General features: G+C 28.0%; 1 long non-coding RNA gene across 1 annotated transcript; it reads right to left on the bottom strand.

Moving 5' to 3' along the window:
- Positions 1-1,119: 1,119 nt before the first annotated feature.
- LOC133869773 (uncharacterized) lies at positions 1,120-6,571 on the bottom strand. The gene is made up of 5 exons (XR_009900535.1): positions 6,511-6,571; positions 4,087-4,151; positions 3,025-3,130; positions 2,195-2,250; positions 1,120-1,358 (listed from the first exon to the last, which is right to left on the bottom strand). It is a non-coding gene; the product is annotated as an uncharacterized LOC133869773 (long non-coding RNA).
- Between the last annotated feature and the right edge of the window lie 4,159 nt (positions 6,572-10,730).

The following is a 10,730-nucleotide window of genomic DNA, read 5'->3' as shown; positions in this document are numbered from 1 at the left end:
ATTAAAAATTTATTTAATTATCATTTAAAACATGCAAATGTGTATGCTTTTCAATTGAGCGTGCAGAAAAATATTTTAATATTACGCTAGGGCTTTGGGAAACGTATATATAGCACTATTTGACAATTGGGTTGATGAGGCAGACTTTATTGCTTTTTAACTGTAGACTTTATTTTGAGAAACATATCCGGCTATTTGCTTTTTAACTGTAGACGTTGGCTTTTGGGAGTTCGCTTTCGGCAGATTCCAGTGGCGGCGTTTGGTGGTGGGTTGTTTAGGAGTAGACATGGTGGGATTAGATTAATGAATGGTAGAAAATTAAAGGAATTTTTCTCGATAGTTGGTTTGGGTTTAAAGATTCAGTGTTTTTATCTCTATTTAATTTGATATTTTTAATTTTTTAGCTAATGTATCAAATTTTTATTGGTGGCTATAAAAGAGAGATTTTACACCAAATCCGGATTGAATATTGTTTTCTCTTCTTTAAAATACGAGATGTCAATCTTGATGATATAGGTTTCATTTGAAAACATTTTTTTGAAATTCTTTTTTAATAAAGAAATTTAAAGCTTAATAAAAGAATTCTAATAGCAAGACACTCAAATAGCATGTTTGAATGCAAATGAAAAAATAAAAATAAAAAAATAAAATAAAATAAAATTTACTTGCTTGATGTTTTATCAGTATTTGCAATTTTTTAAAAATAAATCACATTTTATCCAATTTTTTCTAATTTTACCTTAGAAGTCAAACCATCAAAACATCTTTTTCAATTTTATTTTACTTTGAAATTTGTGCACCAAATAACAAAAATCAAACACCAAAACATACCAAAAATTATTTTCATCTTTATGTCATGTTAAAAAACTTTTTCAACCAAAAAGTAAAAACCGCCCTCTAAAAAGTTTTATCAAATGAACCTATAATATCTTTAATTACCAGCAACATAGATAAAAGAAAATATACAAAACAATTGCAGCAAAAGCATGCTAGTATAAGTACTTTTAGTCTCTTCCCCCTTCTTTGTCACGAATTGAAGGAAGGATAGTGCAAAAGAGAATGTGCGGCCAACAGGCCGCGGTAAAAGAAAATATGAAATGTATTAATGAAGATAAGAAATTAAAACCCAATATAATTCTCCAACGATCTTTATTCCTCAAGCAACAAGCTTTATAGCGGGCATACAATTAATACGTGCATGATTCTGATAAAGATAAAATGGAAGATAAAACGAGTTTGAGATAACATAGTATCTCTTTATTCTTTACTAATAGAAATATATAGGAATCATCCTCCAGCTAGCCGTTGCTTGTTTGTTCTTGGGACTCTTGGAGATAGTCCTCATGCCTTTTACTATCCTTCCGTTACGTAACAGGATAGTGCAAGAGATCGAGAATGTACGTGCGGCCAACAGGTAAAAGAAAATATGAAATGTATTAGCTAATACATGATTAAAAACCAACAGATCGATCACATAACGTAGCAACGAAAAGGAGTGATTTAATTAGTAAATAAGGAGTGAATCTGTGCATCTCCATAAGATGTATACGAGTAGTCGTAATCTAGTATTTACTTTAGAGTTAATATTGAAGTAATTATATGCATGTGTTAGTTATCTAGTTAGCACTATCGTGCATGCAATAATTGTTTCAGTAGGAGTTTATCTCTAATGATTGTAGAAATTCAAGTCATCCTATATTTTTTATTTAAAGGATGATCCATTAATAAAGAGTAAACATAATTATTAATTAACATTAAACCTTGTGTTTGTAAAATAAAAATTTAAGGTGTAAGTTTTTTCGTCAAAAATTTAAAAATACAAAAAAAAAAAAAAAAAACTAAGAAAAAAAAACTAAAAATTTATATATATATATATATATATATATATATATATATATATCTTTAAGTATTTAAAAATTATTCAAGCCACATAGCATATGAACTGGTGTGTAATTTGTGTTGATCCAGCTTTTGTTTGCTGACGAGTTTCGTCACTTATAAAAATTATTCATTAATGCAAAACAAGTCCCAAGTAGTTTTAATATGTCAAAGCCTTAAAACACCCCTATATATATATATATATATGCGTAATATGCATAATTCTAAATGTTAGATTAATATCCTTCTTGAATCCTCTAATTAATATCTTTCTTGTATCCTCTAAAAAGTATATATAACGTATATATAGAATTACCGTTTTTCGGGTTCCGTATCTTAGGGCCAACTGCAGCAGTAGTCCTTTCGTTGTTACTGAATATGTACAAACGCCCAACATTAGGAATGACACCAACGAATGCTCAACAAGTCAATGATACATATGTCTATAAAGTACTACATACGTTAGCATGTGACGGAGACAGAATTTTGGGGGTAAAATTAAAAAGAAAAAGAGTTCTTGTTGAAATTATTAACTAACATAAGTAAAAAAAAAAATGAATTATCAAAAATTTATTTAATTATCATTCAAAACATATAAATGCATGTAACTTGTAATCTATTTTTTATGTTAATTTATTTGGTTGTTTTCTCCAATTTTTTTATATTTTATAAAATTTCTATATAATCATCAACACATTAACTACAATTATATAGTTTACAAAATTAAAATATAGAAAGAATTTATATATACTTATCAACACATTAACTTAAAAGAACAATTCAAATATAGAAATTTAGAAAGATAATTTGATTACTTCAGTGTAAATTGCAAAAATAAATCCATGTGAAAGTTTTATAACATATTTAAAAAACTTCAAGAAGTGTGACGTGTGCCTTAATTTCTTTTTAAAAAAAAATTATAATATCTGGTTTTCCATTTTTTTTTTCCTAATGTACCTTCTCAATTATTAATATTCTGTATAGAAAAAAATGTAGATTTTTTTTTTTGTACGAAATGTATTAGTAAAGATAAGAGACACGATTAAAAACCAACAGATCACATAACGTAGAAACGAAAAAAAAAAAACAGGATAGAATTGTTTGGTTATAAAACGGATCCTTATAAAACAGTACTGCGCAACTTACCTGGCCTGGGCCTGGGCCTGGGCCTGGAAATCAAGTACTTTTTTTTTCAGCTTATCGACGGCCACCACCACCGGCATTAAGTCGTCTTTCACCAAAGCAATCAGGGCTGAAATACGCTTCAAACTTATTAGCATTCCTTGTTTTGACTGACACCTTAAACGTTTTGTTTTGTTTTGTTTTGACTTATTAGCATTCCTTGTTTTGACTGACACCTTAAACGTTTTGTTTTGTTTTGTTTTGACTTATTAGCATTCCTTGTTTTGTTTTGATTGACAAGTTATTAGCTAAGGAAATATATTATCTTAAGGATTATATATCTAGTTATCTTTCTTATATATATTGGTCCTTTAGTATTTATCTTTTCGTTGTTGGCTTTTAATGGTAATGGTAATTTAGTAAATAAGGAGTGAATCTGTGCATCGATCGAGTAGTTATCTAGTTATTTACTTTAGAGTTAATATTGCAGTAATTATATGCATGTGTCAGTTATCTAGTTAGCACTATGGCGCATGCACTTGTTTCAGTAGGAGTTTATCTCCAATGATTGTAGAAGATCAAGTCATCCTATATTTTTTTTATTTAAAGCGATCCATTGATAAAGAGTAAACATAATTAAGATTAAACCTTGTGTTTGTAACATAAAAATTTAAGGTGTAAGCTTTTTTGTCAAAAATTTAAAAAGAAAAAAAAATCAATAAAAAAAAAAAACTAAAAATTTATCTCAATCTATATATATATCTCATTAAGTATTTAAAAATTATTCACGCCACATATATAGCATATGAACTGGTGTGTGATTTGTGTTGATCCAGCTTTAATTTGTTTGCTGGCGACTTTCGTACATTTGTGTTGTCACTTATAAAAATTATTAATGCACAACATGTCCCAAGTAGTTTTAATATGTCAAAGCCTTAAAACACCCCAAATCATATAACATGAAAATTTGCTAATCCATATATATGTTTGCGTAATTGTAAACGTACGTTATATTAATATCTTTCTTGAATCCTCTAATTAATATAATTTTTGTATTCCTCTAAAAAGTATAAGGTATAGAATTACCGTTCTTATCAAGGCTATTTAGATACGCTATGAAGCCGTCATCGGCCATTTTGCCCTTCCAGAATCTATTAAATAACACAAGTAAAAAAATAAATAATTAATTAAAAAAATTTATTTAATTATATATCATTTAAAACATGTAAATGTATGTGTATGCTTTTCAATTGAGCGTGCAGAAAAATATTTTAATCTATACGCTGGGGCTTTGGGAAACGTATATATATCACCATTTGACAATAGGACCACCCAATTTATCTTGGGTTGTGAAATAGTTATACAATGGTTGTAATTTCTCTTTGACAATTGTGTTGATGGGGCAGACTTTATTGCTTTTAACTGTAGACTCTATTTTTATTTAGGAAAAAAAAAAAAAAAAAAACTGTAGACTCTATTTTGAGAAATATCTACGGCTATTTGCTGTTTTACCAATGTTGTTTGACAAATGTCGGTACAAAATAAAGTAGTGGATTATTAATTATGAAATTAATAAAAAGTGATGATGTAATATAAAGTAAAAAGAATTTGTATAGAAAAGTGAAAAAGTTTTGTATTGTAGTGAATTATTTTATTTAAATAGTAATAAAAAATTATTAATGTGATATAAAAGTGAAAAAGTGAGAATGTTTTAATGTTAATTGTTATTGAAAAATGTAAAAATAAAATAAAAAAATATGAATAGTGAAGACCCACTATTCTCTTCCGTTCTTGTTCTTGTATTGCTAGTCTAAAAAAAGTTATATATATTTTTAAAATATGGAGAAACACATTATTTTTTTAAGAGTCTATTTGGCTTTACAATTTTGAAGGATAAAATTTTAAACAAATCGTAGAAGTATCTGGTTTGAAATTTTGATTTTAAAATATAGGGGTTTAAAAAACATGAAAAATCTATATTTTTAAATTACTAGCATAACGCGAGTTATTGGTAACACACGATTTGAAAGGTCAACTATAATTTTAACAAATATGCTTAATTGTGTTTCTTAAAATTTTGTTTTAATATCGTAAAACCAAATAAATCCTAAATATCTGGATCCTTCGAGTTATATTTTTTTGGTTTGCAAATGTCATGAGCTCCCTAGGTTTTCTTGGCCAGAACGATCACTATCTTTTTGAATTCAATCAGACTAACTATTTAATCAAACTTATATTTAAAAAAAGGCAAGAAACATTAAAAATAGTTATTTAAAGATCAACAAATAAACATAACTGCTCTTTATAAAGAGGAAAGATTGTAAAGTATGAGGGGAGGGAACAGCAGAATTCCCAATATAAATCTATGTATAGTAATATAATTATAAAAAGCCTTAATTATCCGATAAAAGTCTTGAAATCTATTGAGAAGGAAAGGAAAAAAAAAAAAATGTAAAGTACTATTCTTCTCTTCTTTATATTATTTTTTATTCTTTAATTTTTTTTTTTTTAAATATCAAAACCATAGTTCATATAATTCATACCGACCCAAAATTAGGATAGAGGGACAATTAGTTCCTTAATTACAATACCATAGATACTCCTAGGATCGGAACATCCTCCAACCAGAAATATTCTATACTGTGAGCGACTGGCTCCTTTGTAAGTGTATGAACAATTGAATTAGCTTCCCTAGGAACATGGACAACACGTGAGGATCTGAAAAAAAACTCAACTCTTGTTCGATACTCTCCACAAAATGGCCAATTTGGTTCAAACTTGAAACTCTAACACAATCTCATTAAATACTCTATAGATAGTATAATATAAAAATTAAAGATAAAAGATACAACATAAAATATAAAATATGAAACCCTTTCATCACAGAGACCTCACTGAACCTTAATTTATTTCACTTCTTTTTCTCTTTTTTTTGTAGGTAACTTTTATTTCACATTACTAACAAAATTATATGACATACTATGTACGGAACTAGGTTTCAGGCTATGTACTGAAATGAATATATATGCTAAAACAGCTAAGAAAATATAAAAAGAGAACTTCTATTTAGCATTCTTGTCTGTCCCCAACCATTTACGTCCCAATTTTTTTTTTTTTCCCTTTAATTTCTATAGAAAAGTTATTTTCTGGTTCGATCTTTTTATAGTTTCTGGCCGTATAAGAAAAACGAAATTTCTATGTCTAAGGATTTCCTCATGTGAAGTGCTTCACCTGCAATAGATAAACTATTCTCTATCAAACAAATATTATATAATCCTTGTGGACAAATTTCAACATGCAATTTTACCCCCCAAAAAAACCTGTTGCATGGGCACGTTTTCCATAAATAGCTCCCTGAATAAAATAACTGCAACCCAACAATCCACATCTTTTTTTGTTTCACGGTCTCCAAAAGGAATTTGATTAACTAGAAATGATATTTATCAGAAATGAAACCACGCAATGAAGAAGACATGACAAGAGTATATGTAATATGAGACAAACAAATACCTGTATAGAGAAGACAATCACTCAAGAAATCAATCCAACCTGAAGGAGTGCAGTGCAGTTTCTTTTTGTCAGCCCTTGAGGATTTATATATAGCAAAAACCTAAGAGCTGTGATCGACCATCATTATCACAAAGTCACTGTCAATGAGCTCGCTTTTATTTTCATTTTGTTTTTATTTTCATTTTGCACTTAACTGAAAATGTTTATAGGTTGGCCAAATTTCCCAAACACAAAGTATTTAAAAATATTTTGCATTGAAATAAATAAACCTTAAAATCAAACTGAGACAATGCATAAAAAATATTAATTACAGTTTCTTAATTTTTTTTTTTTTTAAATTATTTTCAATATGATTGTAATTGAGCTCAGCGGAGCCGAGTATTGAATATTGAAGTTCGATTCATTTAATTTATCTATTTGTTTATTTATTTATTTTTGTTTTAACGAGCTCGAACTTGTTTATAAACTACTCAATTAACTTATTCGTTCTATTTATAAACTAAATGTTGTGATTATTTAATTTTTATTTTTATTTTTTTTGTAAATTCATATTAATTATTAATTATTTATTGCTAACATTTATTATTTGAATAATTATATAAATAAATTAACTCGAATCTTAAACAATCTAAGAGTTTATATGTTTATCTTATATTATGTATATAATATAACATAAACATAAACCCACTCATGATATACACACAAAAACACCTATATATTTATATCAAAACTCGTAAAGCTATATTTATTACATACATCGGAAGACTCACCAAAATAACCTGATGAGCCAATTTGGTGAAAGTTTCTAAAATGGCTTTCCAGCAGCCTCACCAAATTGGTAAAAAAAATTTAATGAGTGAATCAATAATATTCACCAACAATAATGAGCACTATTGCATCACCGAATTGAAACAAATATATTTGCCAAAAAAATGGTCATATACTGTTTGTGACAACGTACGTAGTCTCAATGGCTGCTGTACAAGCCGAAGAAAAAACAAAAAAAATTGACAAAAAAAAAAAAAGAATGGTCACCTACATGCTGTAACTGCTCTTTGTTACAATTTTCTGGGTCCTAATTTTATACAGTTTGGCCGTTTTAAGAAAAACGAAATTTTTAGGACTAGGAGCGCTAATCACCAGTACTTCTTTAAATTTCACTTTTTTTTGTTTTTGTTTTTTTTTTTTTTTCAATATGTTCTTTTTTCTGGATAGGTAGTACCCTCTTTGGCCTGAAAAGAAAATTAAAAATAAATAAATAAATAAATTATGTCTTCCTCAGAGTCCTCGCCAACTCATAACTCTGGATGGATGAGAGAAAAAGGAAATCAATAATGCGAAAACAGAAGTTTGGACGACCTGATGGCCCTAGTGGCAGTACTGCTCAGGATCGGAAGGAGCTGGTGTTTTGTACGTACATAGCGGCTTGTAATTGGATCATGAAGATCACAATAGACTAAGATCTAGTGTTTTTCTCTTCATATATATATATATTGGTGGCAATGACCTAGCTAGCCTTATAGAGGAGCTGAAAGTGACCATGAATTTCTTCTCTATTTAATTGGTGGCAAATTTCTTAATTTTTAAAATTAGTGCTGTTTCCTAATTTGTTTATTTTAATCAGATTGGCATCCCAGAATTTTTATTTTTAAAATAGTTGTCAAATTTTACATAGGAGACAACTTGAAATAGTTTGGTAACTTAAATCTTACTTATCAGATTTCATTGTGGGAGGCATAAATTTGTTTTGTTTTTTTTTTCCTCAAGAATTCGCAATGATATATCTTATCTATGCATAACATGATCATGAAAAATGTGAACAAATTTGGGGTCTTCTTACTTATCACGAAACAATTCATCTTTGTCATGTTAATTTTGTTAGTTTTGTGAAGTTTAGCACGTACAGTCATTTGCATGCCCATGCACTTAAGATATTGGTCGGAATTGTTATTAGCCGTGATTTAAAAATAAAATTGAAATTGATATGGTACTTGATGAGGTATATAATATTAGGAGTAATGCTAAAAGCTATTCATGTTTGGCACTAGCCACTTCTCAGCAATTTTTATAAGACATGTATTTGGTGTTATTTATTTTTACACTTTTTTTTTTTTTTTGAGTTTTTATATATTTATTTTGCAAATTTATCTTTGAATTTGTTAAACTTATATGTTGTTTCACATATTTAATGGTAAATTTACACATATTTCCTATGAGTTGTAATATCATTTGAGGACTAATTTTTTTAAAAAAAAAAAAAAATTTGGAAGTGTGCATGACATTTCTTTTGCAGTAATTATAAAGGGATAATTTCTGGCTGCAGTTACTCATGTATTAATGTGTTTCTGAAAGCAAACAGCTCTCAAGGTTGGCCTCTGTTTTGTTACAGAGAGATTATGAAGAGTTTAAAGTGCGAGTTAATGCTTTATTAGTAGCAAAGGCTCAGAAAACACCTGAAAAAGGCTGGATTACGGAAGAATAAGATGGAACCCGTATCATTGACTCCATAAGCCCCTTTAAATGTCTTTTTATGAGGATAACCAGATAGAAAGTTCCATGAATCTTTTATTTATTTATTTATTTTATTATTATTATTATAATTAAACAAATACACGAAATGAATGAAACGTGAGTGGAATAGTCTATATATGCATAACATTTTTTTTTTTTTTTTGAACGGATGCATAACATTGACTAACTCTTTCTTCTGATTCCACCGTAGCAGGTACCAAGTCCTCCAACTTTTTATTGGCCAGTGTCATGAATTCATTAAAATATCTTAATTTGTATTAGCCTTTAAAATATTTTGGCTTTTTCCCAATTTTTAGGCCTTGTTTGGTAATTGACATGCCTTTACAGAGTAGTGAATTATTAATGTTGAAATTATAAAAAGTGATAGATATGATATAAGGTAAAAAGTGCTTATATAGAAAAGTGAAAAAGTTTTTGTATTGTAATAAATTTTTTATTTGAATAGTAATAAAAAAATTATTGATTTGATATAAAAAGTAAATTAAGTTAAAATGTTTTGATGTTGATTGTTATTGAAAAATGTAGAAATAAAATTAAAATATGTGAAGAGTCTCTCCCACTACTCTGCACAGTCATTGGTGTTTCCAAACACACCCTTAATCTTATCATGAAGCTCGCAACCAAACATTACCGAGGAGGATCTATGGTATATATATATACATATTTACATAGATAAAGGAGGATCTATGGGATAGAGTTGTCTATCTATGTAATGCCCAGAATTAATAACCAAGTCGAAAGCAAAAAATATTTTATTTTTCATGTGACATCACTATAATATATAATATAATACTACATCAAAAATCTTGTAGCAAAATAATTTTTCTTTCTATTTCATGTCTGAATACAAATATCAAAGCTGTTGTATAAACTTCCATCTATTTAATTGAATAAATATTAACATTGTTAGTTAATACAATAGATAAACAGTATATCATTTGTTTATAAAAAGTGCTAAAAGCGGCACATCAAAATATATACATCTAAAATAACTAAGGGTACTTTTAAAATTGCGATTTCGTAGACAAAAAGTGTGATTTTAAACTAAATCGCAGAAAATGAATCGTTTGAAAATTAAGTTTTTCAAAAATTGCAATTTGAAAACAAATAAAACTTCTTTTTCAAACCACACGTAAATTGATGCTATTTTAAAAACGCAGAATTTTAAAGGTTAACCTGTGATTTTGTTAAATACTTAATTGTATTTTTAAAAATCACATTTTAAAATTGTTAATTTTAAATCGCATTTTTTAAAATTGCATACCCAAACGGACCCTTAGTTAAATTATTCTATGAAAAAATCGAGGCTACAGGCCGGCCTCCTCTGTAGTAACCTAAGCAAGATTACAGGTCCTCTCCTCTGCCTCTGCCTCGACTTCTCTTGCATCATAACCTATAAAATTGTAAAATTATCACAATTTCACAAGCGAATATATGAAGTCATAGTCGCAGTAATTATATTAAAAACTAACATATATGATATAAGCCTCCCTTTTATTTTTCATTTTTCAAGACTGTAACAAAGTTGTTTTTCATTTTGTGGCTTTCAACAGATTGATTTATTTTTTATTGGTTATTAATTCTATACTGACGTGTTTATCTTTTATTTGGAGGGCACAAAAAAACCTTGTTTATATTACTTCTTTATAGCAGTTATTCTCAATCAAAAAACTATCCATATACTTACA

This window comes from Alnus glutinosa, chromosome 5, assembly GCF_958979055.1.
Source record: "Alnus glutinosa chromosome 5, dhAlnGlut1.1, whole genome shotgun sequence".
Taxonomy (NCBI): domain Eukaryota; kingdom Viridiplantae; phylum Streptophyta; class Magnoliopsida; order Fagales; family Betulaceae; genus Alnus; species Alnus glutinosa.
This window is presented reverse-complemented; position numbering and strand designations above follow the sequence as displayed.